A 12,062-nucleotide genomic window follows, 5' to 3' on the forward strand; every position below is an offset into this window, starting at 1 on the left:
CACCCGGTGGCTGCATCCGTGTGTGAGGAACTCAGGCCACTAGATTGGCTAAGCTGGGCATGATAGATGGCAGGTGCAGGGCTCAAAACCAGGTTTCCAACCATGAGCGGAGGTACACCTGCCAGTAAGGACGCTGTGGTCTGTATCCCATCAGGAAACCCTTGCTCTGCATTAGACCCAATTATCAGTCAGCAGCGGAGTTCCAGAAATGGTACTACAAGCTGGGCAGGAAACCAGTCAGGAGAGGTTATCCTAAGGGGTGAGCGACCCTAAGATGATGCTTTATGCTACACTTCCTGGTCATCTGTTATTCTGATTTGGTTGACCTTGCATCCTTGGCCGCTGCTTTTAATGTCGGGAGAAGAAACCCGTACTGCATGAACAACAATAACAGAAGCAGGGCTGTGATCCCGATTTTTATTATTGGTTCCTGGTGTCTGGTTCTTTGAGAGAGTGTGTCTGATGTTGGGGGAGGGGGGGTAAGATGGAAAGGGGGGAATCTTTCAGAAATCACAGAATCCAGGAGAATCTGAGTCAAGTAGCAGCTTGCACGGTGGCCACACTGGGGCAGAGTCACTTGCCATAAAGTCACTTACCCCTCGCCCGGGGAGGCAATGCGTTTTGGTGAGACCCTCTGCTGACTAGGAATCCTCATCTAGCCGAAGGCTGAGTTTTCCTGCTCCTGGGGTGTTGCCTCGGGGGTTTTCCGACTAAACTGTTCTACCATGCCAACACATGTGAAGTGATGCAATGATATTTTTTAAATTATGGATAAAAATCCAGAAGATTGGGTCATTCAATGGGCCCAGATATTTTTAAGTACTTGCTTATTTAAGGTCTTTTGCAGTTCACAAAGATGCTTTCACATGTCTTACCTGACAAACGGTTTTCTCAGATTCCTAGACTCTAGAAATACCTTGCCTGCATTTTCTATTTCAGGGCTTGATTTTCCAACATAATGTCTGCAGTTTTCCCCCCAGTGTTATTGTGTGTTTTGGACCCCTCTTCCGTATCAGATGTTATACTTCCAAACAGATCATTCATTTTCTTTTTTTAAAAATTTTTTTAAAAATGCTTATTTATTTTTGAGAGAGAGAGAGAGAGAGAGAGCGCGCGCAAATGGGGGGAGGGGAGAGCAGGGAGAGAGGGAGACACAGAATCCGAAAAAGGCTCCAGGCTCTGAGCTGTCAGCATAGAGCCCAACGTGGGGCTGGAACCCACCAACCGTGAGATCATGACCGGAGCCGAAGTCGGACGCTCAATAGACTGAGCCACCCGGGCGCCCCCCATACGTTTCCTTTTCAATAATATGGCACACGTGGGCTGCATCTATACTGCTGAGTGAAACCGCTTTCTCAGAACTTTGCTTTTGGAATAGTTGCGTTAAAAACACAAGACCTGACTACAAGTTAAGGGTTTCTGAAATGGATTCTACGTTCCCACAGGGCCCTACGGTCCCCGCATGGCTCTGATGTCAGCCCAAGCTGGTCAGGGAGAAGGGTTTTTGCTTCCCTTCAAGACTCCAGGCAAACGTTTGATGAAGTGGTCTCACTATGCCCCCGCTGACACACAAAGATGCTTTAATGTGTCTTACCTGACAAACGGTTTGCAGGCCCCGGCAGGCCCCACCGCATGACGCAAATATTCATGGGGCCACTCTGTTTTCTCTGATGCAACTATGTGGTTGCATGGATATGAAAATAGTGCTGCCCGGGACCAGGGATTCTACGCAAACAGGCTCTTCCAGTTTTTTGTTTTTTTTAATTTTTTTTAAATTTTTTTTTCAACGTTTTTATTTATTTTTGGGACAGAGAGAGACAGAGCATGAACGGGGGAGGGGCAGAGAGAGAGGGAGACACAGAATCGGAAACAGGCTCCAGGCTCCGAGCCATCAGCCCAGAGCCCGACGCGGGGCTCGAACTCACGGACCGCGAGATCGTGACCTGGCTGAAGTCGGACGCTTAACCGACTGCGCCACCCAGGCGCCCCAGGCTCTTCCAGTTTTAATCACAGGTGCCTTTAAAACATCTTTGAAATTTCAGGACTATAGAAATGTCGAGGATGCCGGTGGGGAACAAATTCGAATATCAGACACTATGCTGTACCTACCATCATCCCTTCCCTTCTGCAACCCAGGTTTTGTTATTAGAGGAGCTTGTGTGCCAACTCACCCAGAATACCCTTCCCTCACTCAAGCAAATCTATTCCTGGAGGGTCCCACCGGGACCCCCACATCTGCCACTGTCTGAATCCCGTAGGTAAACATAGCTTAGGCTTAAGGTGAGTCCACACTACATTGACATTCAGTTCTGATTCCAAATATGTGACAGTGCTACACCTCTCAGGTTGGTTTACATGATGAACGGGGGAAATTAGCATGTAACTTTTACAAATGTGATTTCTCTTTGTGTAAAACAGAGCTCTACTGACAAGAGTCCACGTCAGAATGCACACAGATATAAAATACTCTGAGATTCCAGGCACGAAAATCAGGATTTGAATTCAATCTCTATAAAAGAAAATCAGGATTTGGCACGAAATCAGGATTTGAATTCAATCTCTATAAAAGACACATAACTGGGGCACCTGGGTGACTCAGTCGCTTAGGAGTCTGACTTCAGCTCAGGCCATGATCTCCCGGTTTGTGGGTTTAAGCCCCTCGTCAGGTTCTGTGCTGACATCTCAGAGCCTGGAGCTTGCTTTGGATTCTATGTCTCCCTCTCTCCCTGCCTTTCTCACTCTCTCTCTCAAAAATAAATATTAAAAAAATTTAAAAAAAAAGACACATAACTTCTCACAACTGTTGACCATGTGACTTGAGTATAGGTCACAGAAAATTTTCCCAGCTACTTGTATCCTTCTGTATCTTTCCCTTATTTATTCAAAAATTTTATTGAGCAGCTTCTATCTGCTCACAGTGAACACAAAAGATAGAATGCAGTCATCACAAAGTAATGTAATTCAAAGTATATTTGAAAAGACAAACAGATAACAAAAATAACAATAGTTAAGGGGAGGTAGAGAAGTTAAGGAAAACTATCTGAGATTGGTCTGGCTTGTCTGTCACACTCTCTTGCATTACACTTCCCTTTTCAGCAGATAAAAGAGAAAAAATATATACTTTAATTTATATCTTAATTTATAATTACCAAGTGCCTCTTGTACATTCAACGCAGCCTTATGTTAGCATAGGACGAAGACTCATTTAGATACCAAAGCAGTCGGGTGGGGCATGGCTCCTTCCATCTGCATGATGTAGCAACACCCTGGCGTAGGGTAAGGCTTTCTCCTTTGGTGTCTGGTCCTCATTAAAGCAGACTCTTCACCAGCCACCATGGAGAGTCGGCACGACCTGTTATTATCGTTATGATAACATCCCACTAACTGCCACACATTAGGCCCAAGATATTTATTTGCCCCACAAGAGTTGAACCTATGTTTTGAGGTTCTGCAAGAAGTGATTGAGCATTGTAGGCAATAGGGAACATGGCTTAGTTTAAAATGACCAGGATGAGGGGCGCCTGGGTGACTCAGTCGGTTAAGTGCCTGACTTTGGCTCAGGTCTCACAGTTCGTGGGTTCGAGCCCCACGTTGGGCTCTGTGCTGACAGCTCAGAGCCTGGAACCTGCTTCAGATTCTGTGTCTCTCTCTTTCTCTCTGCACCCTCCCTCCCCACTCCCCCATTCATGCTCTGTTTCTCTCTGTCTCTGAAAAACAAACATTTTTAAAAAGTAAATTAAAAAAAAAATAAAATGACCAGGATGAAATATAGAGCAGTTATCTATCTGGCTATAGTTGGTGCAGAGGGAAAATATTAATCACCACCCACCCTCCTGCCTGCCCTGCTAACATCACCCTCACCCTCTGTGAAATATGGTCTTTACCCTTTCTACTTTGGAAAGGATCTTCCAGCCACCGTGATCTCTCCCACCAGTTTTTATATAATGCTTTTCCCTCTCCTAGAATGGTGCTTCTTAAGCTTTAACGTGTGTATAGATCATCTGAGGATCTTGCTGAAATGCCAAGTATGACTCAGTAAGTCTGGGGTTGTGGCCTGAGATTCCGGATCTCTCACAGGTAACGCTGATGCTGCTGGACTGAGAAGGAACATGGCCTTAGAGCACCCTACCTAGCCTCACCTGGCCTAGCTGTCAGTGGTTTCTGGACACATGGATTCTGTAGACTGCTACAATAATAATAATAACAACGGCAACCACATCAATGAAAAGAACAAAGCAACAAACCCTTTCAGGGACTAGTTTGCCAACTTTTTATTGCCAATCAATTTGTCAAGAAAGGACATTGAACATATGCGTGGCTAATATTGCCATATCCTAAAGGAAGGCTATTTAAATTCTACTCTGTCTTTGTCTCTCTCTCAGATATAAAATAAAACACACACACACAAATTTTTTTAAAAGGGGCGCTTGAGTGGTTCAGTTGGTTAAGTGTCCAACTTCAGCTCAGGTTGTGATCTCACTGCTTGTGAGATGGAGCCTCACGGCGGGCTCTGTGCTGACAGCTCAGAGCCTGGAGCCTGCTTTCCATTTTGTCTCCGTCTCTCTCTGCCCCTCCCCTGCTTGTGCTCTGTCTCTCTCTGTCTCTCTCTGTCCCTTTCAAATCTAAAATAAAACACACACAAAACATTTAAATTCTATAAAAAGGAGGAAGGCCATAGCTTCAGAATAGAAGACAGTCTTCAGAATTGAAGAAGTTTAACTTTATGAAAAACTCGCTACCCTAGTCTCATTTTTAAAATTTGGTCCTAGACTGGGGGCACTAAAGGCATATATAGGAAAAATTAGCCTGCCTGAAATCCAAAAGGCTTTTCTGATCCCAGACATGAGGTTGGATGTCCCTCCACAGTGCCCGAGAAATCCCAGTGCATGACGCTGTCCTAACCCTCATCACCCTCTACTGTTATTGCTTGTCTACCTGCCTGGAGTCCCCAACAGTCTAGGCCTTCCTCTACCTTTGTATCCCAAAACCTTGAACATTGCAAGTACATGGAAAATACCCAGTGACTGAATGAAAGCCTGAAATAATGGATCACTCTAACAATATTACTAGTGGATTCTGTTGTCTGGTTTTAGGTGGAGTAAGAGACATTTTTTGAAGTGGTCCAAAATTGTGGTGTACATGAAGTTACAGAGAAAGTGTACATATTAAGAATCTTTTTTTGAGTTTTTTTTTTTTTTTTTTTTTTGAGTAGGTAGTGAAACACATATATATCTTTACCTGTTCCTTACCTTGAATCTGACCAGCCCTTTCCAACTCTTGCTTTGAACTGGTCAAGTGATATTCTGCTCTGTGAACCTGTGGATAACTTGAACTATCTCTGTTTTTCTGGTCTTCTAAATGAGATGCTGTGAGATTTAGAGGGTTCTTGTGATTTTAAATTTGCTACGATCCCTTGGTTTTATAAACAAGAATGGATAGCAAATACGCATTTCTTATTAACGTTTCTTAATAGCCTATTGTGTAGGACAGACTGGGTTGACTCTTCCAAAAGAAACAGCTCATGCAGGTTACAACTCAATGTTCATCATAAACTTGTTGAGCACAGGTACATATTGGGAATTAAGACAGACAAATATCAACTATTAAAATAAGAAATGGCAAGTAAATCACTTGGATAAGAATTATGCTCAATAGTGGACTCAAATTCCTCATTTTTCAATGATGGTGACAACTTTATGGCTGTGTGTGTGTGTGTGTGTGTGTGTGTGTGTGTGTATCTGTGTGTATCTGTGGACAAATACATCACTTACTAGTGAGTATTTCTGGGAGGAGATCACAGAAGACTTTCATTTTCTATATTGTATATTTGTCCTAACATTTGAATTTATTACTATACAAATGTTTTCTGTTTTAAGCAGAAAGACAATTCAGAATTTAAAAAGAAAAAAATGCTTTTATGAGAATTAATGACACTGCTGCCCACAAATACCTACACATGAAAGTGGGACATTAAGAAACTCAGCATGAAGTTTCCACAACAGAGAAGAGAGATTTGGGTTGTTTTAACACTTTTAACTGGCTGAAAAGAGCACCTCTTAGGATATTTTTGATGTTTACAAATCTTGTAATGACATGTTTTTAAAGTAAAACACACATACTTTGAGGGTTTTAAAATGTTATCAGTGACTTAGAGAAAATTACATTAAGAATGTTATTAAAACTTAATTTGATAATTTTTGCAAAAAGAAAGAGTGAATATTGTTAAACAACTTAATAGAGACATAAGTTAAGAATTGACTTCTTTGGGGCCCTGGCTGGCTCGGTCAGTAGACTGTGCAACTCTTGATCTCGGGGTTGTGGGTTTGAGCCCCACGTTGGGTGTAGAGATTATTTAAAAATAAAATCTTAAAAAAATTGAGTTCTTCAATAATGTTTTAGGGTGCCTACTAAAAAGAGCATTTTTTTAAAGATTCAAATACATCCTAATAACATAAAGCACTCCAAAACTACATTTATATATAATTTTTTAATATAGCCATTGTTCCATCTGTAGTCAAATGTGGAAATCTGCATGATTTTGACCATGTTACTCTTACAGAAATTAAAGTCCCACAATTGCTTTACAACTTCTTCAGAAATCTAGTTCTGCTCCAGTACAGTGCAGGGGGCATTAAAGTTTCAAACTTCCGCTAAAATTATAATGAGCTATTTGGACATTTATTTGAATGTCTTCATTACATTGTTCATTCAATAATATTTGCTGAATGCTTACTATGTGCCAGGTAGTGTTCTGGCACTCCACGTACATCATAAACAGAACAAAGGGTGCTGCCTTCATGAAGTCTGTATGCGGGAGACAATAAAGATAAGCGTAATAGATGTGTAAGTTATGTAGTATGCTCTTATTGAAATTATTTTGGGGGGTGTAGTATTCTGCTAGGGCTGCCGTAACAAAATACTACAGACCTGGTGGCTTAAACAACAGAAATATTCTCTCACATTCTGGAGGCTGGAAGTCCAGGATCAAAGTGCCAGCAGGGTTGATCTCTTCCCCTGGTTTGCAGATAGCTGCCTTCTTATCATATCCTCACATGGCCTTTCCTGTGTGTGTGTGTGTGTGTGTGTGTGTGTGTGTGTGTGTGTTTGCATGCGCATGCACACAAAGCTCTGGCGTTTCTTCCCCTTATTATAAGGATACCAGTCCTATTGGATGAGGGCCCCACCCTTGTGACCTTATTTAACCTTAACTACCTCTTTAAAGGCTCTTCCTCTAAACATCTAAACAGAGTCACATTGTGGCTTATGACTTTAACGTATGCATTGGGGAGGGGCGGGGGTGAGCCCGAACAATTTCAAACACTCAAGTGAGGGACCCAGGACAGAGACTCCTCTTGTCAAGGTTTCAGGACAATGTTGAGATAGACTTCACTGAGAAGGTGAAATCTGAGCAAAGATATAGGAGGTAAGAGAGTTATATCTGTGGCTGTCGGGAGAAAAAAGCATTTCAGTTTGAGGGAACAGCCAGTGCACAGACCTTAAGGCAGGAATGTGTCTGGAAGGTTCCATAAACAGTAGGTCTTCAGGGACGGAAGAGCAGGAAGAGAAGAAAATGTACGGATCTGGGTGGTGTAGAGCTCTGTGGGCCACTGTAAGGGATTTGGGGTTCGCACGGGTGAAATGGGTTTTTAGCACAGGTGTGACATGGTCTGATTTGTAGATATCCATGAAGCTGTCAGTTAAGTGTTCAGCTCTTGATTTCGGCTCAGGTCATGATCTCAAGGTTCGTGGGATCAAGTCCCGCATCAGGCTCTGCACTGACAGCGTGGAGCCTGCTCGGATTCTCTATCTCCCTCACTTTCTGCCGCTCCCCTGCTTGTGCACGTGTGCACACATGAACGCTCTCTCTGTCAAAATAAACATGTTTTAAAAAGAATACAGTATGTAATAAATTTACAAAATATGTGTTCCTTAACTGTTTATATTTTCAGTAAGGCTTTCGGTCAACAGTAAGCTATTAATAGTTAAGTTTTGGGGAAGCCAAAAGTTGTATGTGGATTTTCGTCTACGCAGGGGTCAACACCCCCAACCCCTGCGTTGTTCAAGGGTCAACTGTACGTTAACTGCATCTTTTAAAACCTTGAGTTTACAATCTAATTTTAGAGTCAAATTATCTAGACTTCCCACTTACAAAGTTTTTCAACATGTGATACACATACATAAGTAAGGCTTCCTTCTATATATTTATTAATTTTTCTTTTATCTTTCTTCTATGAATGTACTTGATTACACATTTTTTGTGTTCATTTGAAATCTTTTGAACTAAGTTTATCTAATTATGTATGCTTAATATCTAGATTCTAAGATACTCTTTATTTTTAATTTTTTTAAGTTTATTTTTGAGAGAGACAGAGACAGCGTGAATAGGGGAGGGTCAGAGTCAGAGAGAAAGGAGACAGAGAATCCCAATAACCTGGGGTTTGAACTCACAAAACCATAATATCATGACCAGAACTGAAACCACGAGTCAGATGCTTAACCCACTGAGCCATCCAGGCATCCTTAGGTTCTTAGATATTTTTGAACAAAGTTAGTACACAGATACACAGAGAAAAGAGTAGACACAAATGACATTACCTTGTGCCTTTTACAAATAAATAATACTTTGAGGGCCAACTGGGTACCGTTGTAACACAAAGTGTTTCGTTCTGTTTGGCTTTAATAAAATCATGATCGCCTATTATCTTACATTCAAGAGAAACAGAAACTGGATTGTTACTTATTATTTCTATGACTTCTTTGTCCATTAAAAAAAAAAGAGGTGTTTTTAAGATGAGCGGGTAAAAGTAGATGTGAAAATAAGAGTGGGTTCACTGTTAGGTAAAACTGTGAAACAGGTCAAGTTTGGCTTCCTCTTCCTCTTTTAGTTCAGGAAAACTCAACAAAGTATCTCCAGCACCTAGCACGGTACCTAGCACATAGTAGGTGCTCATTATTTGTTAAATGAGTGGTGATTTCGCTAAGACATATCTTTCACTAATTTGTTAGTGACTTCGTATGTTGTCCATCCTTGGAGTATTTGCAGTCTAAAAGATTGCCAGAGGAAGTGGGCAACCTCTGCCCAAAGGTACGAACTGTTAAAGGTTGAACTTCAGTGGGGAGATCTTTTAAAGTGCAGAATTTTCCCCAAGAGCTACTTCCAACCACATCACTGACCAACTAGTTACTTCCCTAAGACATAACATCCTGAATATTTCCAGTTCTTGATTCCTGTGCAAAAATCACAGGAGTTGTTGATTCTAAAGCAATCACTGCCAATTTGTAGACTATTTGCTTGTAATTTGTATTAGGTAAGACTTGAACCCGGTTCACCATCTTCCCCAGTACCTCTAACATTCCGCACAAAGGCTGTCACGGTGACTGGGTGGTGAGCAGGGATGTCCTCTAAAACGCCAAACTGCTGGCGGCAGCAGCCTACCAGCCATGTGCTGGCCCAGGCACTCAGTGATACAGCCAAAACATGCTGTGTTAACCCTACAGCTCCCACCTGCTGGAGGCACTGCTATTTTAAGGTATAGAATGTAGACAGTACGCACACACTACACAAATGTGTTTGAAGAGAGCTAAATTGAAAAATACACATTTGTGCTGAATTACTTCAACAGTGGCTTCGTTTTTTGAAAGAAGCGTACCGTTACCTTTGCAAAATGGCTTTTTCCAGGCCTTAAAGGAAGGCTAGGCTTCTTCTCGGGTAACCTTTCCTCCCTCTCTCAACCCCTTCCCATATTTCTTCTTGCAGCCCCCATCCTCTGAACCCACACAAGGAGGACAGAACGAGTGTCTCTGTTGAATGGAGGAAGCGGACGCTGCGCAAGTGCTAGACGCTTTTCAAACGATGGTCGCTCTCCCCTGGGTCTGACAAAGCCAGCCTCGCGACGCACCAGCAGGGTGAGAACGGAGGCAAACCTCCCCAGCACTGGGAGAAACCCCAAGCCCCACCCCGCCGTTCCTCCCGCCCTGAGGCTCGGCCCGCCCTCCTCCCTTCCCTATTGGCTCGGTGGCTCTACGCGTCACGCCTGCGACGCCGACGGTGCCCTACAAGCGAGGGGCGGGGCTCGGGGCGCGCCAGGAGGGGCAAGCGCGCACGCGCAGGAGAGCGGGTCTGGGTCCGGACAGGGGAAGGGAGGGGGTGGTGTTCCCGGTTTCCTGGGTTACCTGAGGGGGCGGGGGTGGAGAGTTCGCGGCGGCGGCAGTGGCAGCGGCGGCAGCGGCAGCGGCAGCGACAGCGACGACGACTCGGGATTCTCCCGGTGAGTGGAAGGGCGCCGCGGCGGCGGCTGCAGCCAGAGAGCAGGTAAAGGCGGCCGCTGGGCGCCGACGACGCCGGCAGAGGGCTTGGGGTCCCGGACACCATCCGTGGCCTGGAGGGAAGGCGGTTTGGGGTGGCGGCGGTCGCGGGGGCCTGGGGGTCGCCGCCACCCGACTGAGGGCGCTGGGGACCCGGCCCCAAGCCCGTCCTCAGGCGTCCTCTCTGGCTCCGGGTCTCCGAGATGTCTCCCCCCGCCCCCCGCGCCCGGGCAGCCTCTGACAGCAGCTGAGCGGCGGGCGGGAGCTCCTCCCGGCCCCCCTGGACCCTTGCAAGCGGCCACCCGCCACCAACTTTATTTCCCGGAGCACGGAGGGGCGGAGGTCGAGTAGGCTGGCGGCGATTTGCTGCTAGCTTGATTGTATTTATTGTCCTGTGCGGTGGCACTGCCTCCACCCCGACCGGGCCCAGACTGGCAGGTCGGGGACGGGAGTTGACAGTTTCCGCGCCACCACCCTTGCAGTCGCTCCTTGAGCTCCTGTCCCGCGGTCCTCACCCATCTGTCATCTCCCCCCGTGTGCCTTGGTCTGCTGCTTTTCTTATGCCTGTGACACCCTTTGCGGGGCGAGAGACTCTCCAGAGGATCCTCTGAGACATCTGCTGTCCGTCTCCGGCATCATTGGAGCCTTGGCTGAGATGCCTCTTGGTCTCTGGCAGGATTAAACTGTTCGGGAAATAACCCAGGAAGACCCCGGCACCACAGCGTGGAGGTCAACGAGTTGTTTAGTAGTGGCGGGGATAAGGCCAGAGGCTTTAAGAACCGTCCCTGTAGCCTTAATTCTTATCGTGCGAAACAAAACAAAACAAAACAAAACATTCCCTAGATGCTCAACGGACCATACACACCCAGTGACAGCACTTGGCAGTTGATGAGGTTTGTTTTAAGCAGATAGAAAATTTTAAGGGAGTTGCATCTTGTGTTGAGTACGTGAGTGTTAATAGGGACCAACGTTTCCTTGAACATTGAATTCAACCCGCATTTTTCCTAGGGTTTGTTTAACAAATTGATAGGACAAACTGAATTGGGCTTTCCTTCCTGATGATTCTTGGCTGATCTGCTGTTACTTTAAACTTCCACACCCAGAAACCTTATGCTAATAAAGATGTTGACAATGAGCTTTCATTTTATAGATGTAGTTATTAATATGGGGTATCTGTTTTAAAGAGCTTTACAAGTAGTCAGCAACTTTTTTTTTTAATAACTCTTTGCTGTCCTTCATATTGTTACTGCCTAAAGATTGAGAATTTGGAGACAAGAATTAGGAGAAAATGAGTTACTATATAATTTAATTTACATGAAAGCAGTGTGTAAGCCATAAAATGATCTATAAATTTAGTATATATTTATTGAGCATGGACTGTGTGTCGGAGTTTTCTGAACACATAAATATCCCCTCCTTCATGGAGCTTACATTCTAGTGGGGGATCTCAGATAATAAAATATGTGCTATGTCATTCGGTGTCAAGGACTAGAGAGAAAAAGCAGGGAAGAGGGAGAGATCAGGAACTGGAAAAGGGTTTTAACTAGGGGTAGTCAGGGAAGACTGCCTAGAGAACATGGCGTCTGAGCCCAAGACCAGAAAGGAGACGGTAATCCGTACCCCTCTCTAGGGGAAGCGTGTTCAAGTAGACGGAAAGGCACTTGCAAAAGCTTTGAGGCAGGCGTGTACTGGGCATGTTTGTGGACAGCTCAAAGTCAGATTTGGCTCTGGTGGAGTGAGCAAAGTAAGAGATCATC

The 12,062-nt window shown here is 44.5% G+C and overlaps 1 protein-coding gene across 9 annotated transcripts in view; it reads left to right on the plus strand.

Annotated features, from left to right (window-relative positions):
- LYST (lysosomal trafficking regulator) overlaps positions 1–12,062 on the plus strand; it is a 194,302-nt gene that overhangs the window by 4,815 nt on the left and 177,425 nt on the right. For 5 of the 9 annotated variants that reach the window (XM_086679615.1, XM_086679621.1, XM_086679623.1 and 2 more), the window contains exon 1: positions 10,157–10,268. The gene's annotated coding sequence lies outside the window, so the exon portion shown is untranslated. Of the gene's footprint in view, positions 1–9,757; positions 9,907–10,151; positions 10,313–12,062 lie in introns of those variants that run through there. The other 4 variants (XM_086679617.1, XM_086679619.1, XM_086679616.1 and 1 more) reach the window with 4 other exon arrangements.

Source organism: Puma concolor, chromosome D2, assembly GCF_028749965.1.
Source record: "Puma concolor isolate L17-30 chromosome D2, mPumCon1.1.hap2, whole genome shotgun sequence".
Taxonomy (NCBI): domain Eukaryota; kingdom Metazoa; phylum Chordata; class Mammalia; order Carnivora; family Felidae; genus Puma; species Puma concolor.